The sequence below is a fragment of the Pistacia vera genome, unplaced genomic scaffold, assembly GCF_008641045.1.
Source record: "Pistacia vera cultivar Batoury unplaced genomic scaffold, PisVer_v2 Contig771, whole genome shotgun sequence".
NCBI classification, from domain to species: Eukaryota; Viridiplantae; Streptophyta; class Magnoliopsida; order Sapindales; family Anacardiaceae; genus Pistacia; species Pistacia vera.
The window spans coordinates 319,772-326,522 of record NW_022196636.1 but is presented as its reverse complement, the minus strand read 5'-3'; positions in this window follow the sequence as shown (position 1 = coordinate 326,522).

Genomic DNA, 6,751 nt, shown 5'->3' with positions numbered 1-6,751 from the left:
TAAGTTTGTTTTTGTTTCGTTTTCTTTAAGGATGAGTGGGCCTATCCATCTCCTTTAGACAATCGGCTTCACGGCCAAACATTTAATGAAGTATTATTCAGAAATTTTCATCTCCAATCGACCCGGTCGACGAATTGCTTACACTCCAAATCGGCCTTGCCCGATGAACGTTCGAAACCCTTCAAATCGGCCTCGCCGATGAACTTCTCACACCTTCAAATCGGCCCGCCCGATGGATGTTCGAAACACCTTCAAATCGGCCCGCCCGATGAACGTTCTCACACCTTCAAATCGGCCTCGCCCGATGGATGTTCGAACACCTTCAAATCGGCCTCGCCCGATGAAGTTCGTACACCTTCAAATCGGCCTGCCCGATGAACGTTCGAAACCTTCAAATCGGCCTCGCCCGATGAACGTTCTCACCTCAAATCGGGCTCGCCGATGGATGTTCGAACACCTTCAAATCGGCCTCGCCCGATGAACGTGTACACCTTCAAATCGGCCTCGCCGATGAACGTTCTCACACCCTCAAATCGGCCTCGCCGATGGACGTTCGAACGCCTTCAAATCGGCCTCGCCCGATGAACGTTCGTACACCTTCAAATCGGCCTTGCCCGATGGACGGTCAAACACTTTCAAATAGGCCTCGCCCGATGGACGTCTACACCTTCAAATCGGCCCGCCGATGAACGTTCTACACCTTCAAATCGGCCCGCCCGATGAACGTTCGAACACCTTCAAATCGGCCTCGCCGATGAACGTTGGAACACCCTCAAATCGGCCTCGCCGTTTAACGTTCGGACACTTCAAATCGGCCTTGCCGATGAAAGTTCGGACACCCTCAAGACTCGGCACGCGGAGGAACCGGCCTCATTCAACCTAAAAACTAACTGAAGATGCAACGTCACCATCCAGGGGACTACACACTCGGCCGGCCAAACTGGATGAACCATTCCACACCAGTGACAGCACCAACCCAGCCCAACATAAGACCTACGGTCTCGGCCATCAGGCCACGACGAGGCAACATGCACAAATACAAGAGAAACAAAAGAGCAGGTGATTATCAAAGAAACATGAGACACCAACAGTCAAAAGTCATATATATATAGGGCACCAAACGCCAATTAGAAATACAGAGAACGGCACAGACGCCAGATGGAAGGGCATCCAGCGGCCCAAAAAGAAAAAAACAAAAAAAAAAAGGGGGGGAAGGCACTAAGCATCTCGGCACGAGCCTCATCCTCCGTCAAGTCGGTCGCCAGGCATCACACTAATGCTCGGCCCCGGAGCCGGGCCGTCTGTCCCCAACGCCCGGCGACAAGCTCAGGCGCCGCTCCTCGCCCTGCCCCACGGATGACCCATCTCTCTTCCAATAACTCCTGCATGAGCTAGATGTCTTCATCCGGATCCCAATGAGAGGTCCGCCCCTCTTTAAACTCCAGCATGAGCTCGCCTCGGGCCTTAATATGGCGTCGTAGCAATAGAGTGCATGCTCCCTGAGGGATTCGACCTCCCGGTCCTCTCGGTAACCACGACGCAGCCTCTCGACCTCAGCCTCACTATCCCGGAGGCGCTGCTGACTCTCTGTTCAGCTTTCGGGATGCTGCCTCCTTTTGCCGCAAACCAGCGTTGGCCTGGATATATCTTGTATCCGCTTTTCCTGCGCCACGACAGACCTCCTCAGATGGGACTGCTAGTGAGTACCTGCAAAACAAACCGGGCAATGAGAACAAAGTCAAACAGAAAAGTAAACAAGTATGTTCATACTGAACAGCAGCGGGATACGCCCCAGTCAGCGCAGCCACGCACCATCTGGTTCAGACGCGCCCGTCGCTGGGAACAAGAAGGAGTCGGCCAGCTACTCATTGATGTCGCGTCGGAGTAAGTCGACGCAGTGCCGGAATCGTGATAGTGATAGTTCCGGCCTCCATCCACAACGACAGCCTGGGACGACCCGACTCCGACGAGGGCTGTGACTCGGTGGCTGCAGACTGGGCGGCGTCGCCAATACATCCTCGACCCTCCATCCGCTCTCACCAACGACTCCCTTTTCCTCTCTCTAGACGCTGGCGATGGATTCGCTCGCGTCGGGACAGTCAATTTCTTCATGAGCGACTCTGCAAGTGCAAACTCTCCAACGGTTAGTGGGTTCAGCCTGACCTACCAAAAATGAGATGGTTGGAGTACCGACTCAGGAGCACATCCCAAGTCTGCTTCAGCGAGGGGAAGGGAGTACCTCTCTGAATAGCCTACCCCGGCCCAAAGAATACTGCTCCTCAGATTGGACTCTGCTAGCACACTCGCCAATCTCTGCTCCAATGGGATGGCTAACACCCTTTGGTAGCTACGTCCAAGCGTCTCACTCTGCCCAGCGCGATTGAAATCGAGCCTGCAAGCAAGAAACATAATCAAGATTTAGTAATCAAAAGTACGAAAGAAACAACGAAGTTCTCACCAGTGGCTCGCCACCCGATCGGGATCTCGCCCATGCCCCTATCCCCAAGACGGCCTGACCCTTCAAGAAAAAGTAACGATCTTTCCAGTTCTTGTCATTGGACGCAGGTCGGTCACCAGATGAGACCGATCGTGCCTCAAGTTCAATAGATATCGGCCCTTCTCTTATCGTTCTCCTTCAGGAAGTACGAGTACAGCAGCTCGTGCAACCCGAACACAATCTGCATGCGAACAACACAGATCCTCAAAGCCATCAACAGCCTCCAGGCGTTCGGATAAGCGGGAGGGGGCGATAATGAAATGATTCAGCACCTCCAGAATAGGCGAGGCACAGGCAACTCAACCCATCGTGAAACCATTCTCATATACGCAGAACCAACCTTCAGCCTCCCAATCAACACGTTCGTACGAACGCCGGGGTCGAACCTTAACAGAGCAGGGATATGATACAGGGTACGGAGGCGCCACACGTCACTATCCCTCAGCACGGGCGGATAGTCCCTAGTCAGAATCCCACATACTGCTGGCTGGCCCCTCCTCAGAGCTACTACGGACGTAGGGTCCGTCAGCTTCGGAGTCTCCCCATCCTACCATACCGACCACTCCACTCAGCCCAGCTCCACTCGTCCCTGGAGTAGCCACACTAACTCCGGTCGGCACACACGACCGGACAATCCCCTTAGGCATTACCACCATAGTGGGGGCTCGCTCATAGTCCCCCAAGTAACCTCGTGGACTCGAACTTGCGGACGTATCACCGACATGGATCACTCGCCGATCCAACCGACCGACACTCTCAAGGAAAATCAGTGTAAACTACCGATCGCCCTTCAACACCGAACGGTGCCCTCCAAAACGATTTCAGACTCGGTCGACCCGTTCACGAAGTGGAACACAGTCGCCCCACCTAGCGACCGAACGACCGAAAAGGGTGAACTAGCCTGTCTTCACCACAAACGAGTCTCTACTCTGGTTCGACCTATCCAAAGAACAAACCTCAGCCAGACTCAAAGAACCGACGTTCGCCCCGGACGCGATCCGCTAGAACTTCAATTCTAGAGTTGCTGTCTTGATCACTACTCACTCGCCTGAGCGTCCGTTCCCCTAATCACACTTTTCGCCACCGGTCAGACGTACCGACCGACCCAAACCACGCCAAAATCGACTGTCTTCCAGAACACTCAAAACCAGAAAATTCACCTACAACCAAATTCTTCCCGGAAATTCACCGGAAAACTCAAACCCAGAAAATTTCTCCAAAATCCTAACACCAAAAACGCCTAGAAACCCAGTCTAAACCACCAAACTCAAAACTTCCTTGTTTACTTTCCAGAAATCCTATCAAAAGAAAAATCTACCTAAAGAACAACAAAACGACGCCAAAAAGAAGAAATTACCTTGGAAGACCGAAATAGAATCACTTCGCTCAAGAACCTGGGACAAAAACGCAAAGAAAAAAGGAGAGGATTTTTGAGAGAAAACGCAAAACCAAACTGAAATGGAAGTGAACAGTCTGTCCCAATTTTGTAAAGAAAAAGGAGACACGTGGCAGGCTATGATTGATCAGTTGTCAGAAGTCTTCGTTTTCCCGCTCTCGAAACGAAGAATCATTTCTCACCATACAAGTGGCAGCGATCCTAACCACCTGGGAAATCGTGGAAAAGTACAGATTGCATCTCGCGTCGCACCAACCTCCGACCGACTCAGCCGGAACATCCAGCAGTACGTCCTGATAGCTATAGGCACATGGCCGTTCGACCCATCCCACCGATCGAGCTTCTCAGGCCAGGGGCTTCTCAGACGTCTCGCGTTCGACCGAACCGGAAGGCCCGAAAGATGGACGCACGAGCTCGGCGTAGCCCGAAGTTGAAACACTTCAGGAAGCCCCAAGCCTCGTCAATTGCGCATCCGAGGCGAACGAAGAGAACATGTTTGGTCTCCCCACTATCTTGTGTCCCTACAGCCCGACGAATGGATCTCGGTAAACTTCCTGGTTTCGCGCCGAACTGGAAGGACGAATAACCGCCCGCGATGTTTCCGCGATAATCATGCTAAGTACCGAGCGACCCGACCTAGCTTCGGTCTTAGGCTCATCGAACCGATCAGGCACAACGCGTGGCGGCAGTTCTTGTTCGGGAATGGATACCGACCAAGACCCAATCAAATCACTTACGTCAGTCAACTTTCTCCAAAAAGTGCATCCAGGGGAAAGAACGAGCTCGCCTTGAGTACGACCTACTCTCTAACTGAGATACTCAACTCAGAGAGTGGGGGACAAACTGTAGGGCCAAAAATCGTCCTTGGCCCAAATAGGGAAAAAGGACCATTAGCGAAGAAGGACCAAGCCCAGTCCGCAAAGGCCAAGCCGTAGTTCTCTTCTAACATGAGGAACAAACCGGCCCAAACTGAGGGGCACAAGCCTCTCAAACCTGGCCCTGTCCTAGGTCCATGGACAAATCCAAAGCCCAAACCCCTCAGAATACCTTCCTATTCCTGATCCCTTTCTATTCGGAGTTACTCTAATCAGAACACCTTCCTATACGGACACTGGTAAGACAGCTTACCACAAACCCTAATTCTTCTAGGGTTTGCATCAGAGTCGTACTAGGACTCCTACCTCTACCAAGATTGGGAGAACAGACGATCACTATATAAACAGAGGCCAGCCCTCTCACACAGGACATCGACATTACACCCTCACACGAGACTCTCACTCGAGAGTTTACTGATTCGCCGTAGTCACAGCCCCGAACGACTTCCGGTAATCTCTTTTCCTTACCTCACTAAATAGCCCTTTAACTTGCTGACTTGAGAGCTCGGAGTGCCTACGGCAAACACCACCCCGTGTTTCCGGGTTCACGCGTGTGTTTTCTCTACGTGTGCAGGTGCAGCAGATCGCTAGTGGTCTTGACCTCACGGGATCAGACCCCCCTTCCGTACAGGTAGATTTTTACGTCTACAATATACGTTAGGAAAACTAATATTTGTAAATGACAAATATTAGTTTTCCTTATGACAAATATTAGTTTTCCTAATTAACAATATTCATATCTTCACATACTCAACCAGGATCTCTCGATAAAACCCTCCACCGCTAGCATTTCCTGAGGCGTCATTGAGTTATAGTGCTAGTTGATCCATAGTACAAGTCGTTACAGCTGAATTACATGACTGCCAAAACATGCCATTTCATCGAAGACAGCCATTGGGACCATGCAGCTGCTTCCACGTATTGTGTCTTTCTGCGTAAACTCCTAGCTAGCTTCAAAATATTTATAGGCAAAATATATCCCCATGTAACAAAACAAAATTGGGATGAAGTTTATTGTTCACACAATTATTTAATTAGAAAATAATAATTCTTCTTTTTTCATGTATAAAAGAAGGACAGAATATATAATATAATAATAAGGGTTCAATACTGTATTTTTTTTTTTTTTTTTGGTAAACCCAGTAATTATATAAGAAGAATTAAAAAAATACAGAGTAAGAGAGGGAGCTCCCCTTGGACAGGCCCAAGAGGAACAAAAAGCAAAACAATCGAAGACAAAAGGATATACAATCCTTTACAAAAGCTCTATCAAAGGCCTAAGCAAAACAAGGCCTAAGGTCAATCTATACAAAGGCCTGCAGGCTGAAAAGAGGTCCTCATTGTAGGAACAGTAGTGAAGCCACGAACGGGAAATTACCAACTCCGTAATCTACAAGGAGGTGCGCCTCTCTCCACCCATACTTCTAATCGGACGGCTCAAAGAATTTCCCCAACACATAGGTAATTAATGTAAAATTTTGAAGACATGATCCTTAGTTATAGCTGAGTGGAATATTTGACTCAATATAGATAATTAATTTTGTTCCCCATATAAGCTCTTGGTTTGGTGTGAACGTGCCTTCCATGATCAAAATATATTTAAGTTACAAAATTATTCAGTATATAAATATAACTCAACAAAGTCAGAAAAAGACTAAAGAGACATTAATTGCTAGAGTGCTAATTGCGTGATAATATTTTTTATAAAATGAATTATTATAAAATTAAGTTTAGTAAATCTTTTCACATGATCTTATTATAAGTTCAATGTGGGTCATATAGCTTTGCTTATGTGACGTGTTGGAGGTTGGGATAAAAGTGTGGGATTTAACTAATTTATTTTAGAGTAAACGACTTTTTCCCATCCAAATAATGGTTTAATGACACTTTCTTACCCACATACTTTAAAAATATTATTTTACTATCTAAATTTATATTCAATTTCTTATTTCGGCATCGTTGTGACTTCATACCACCACCATT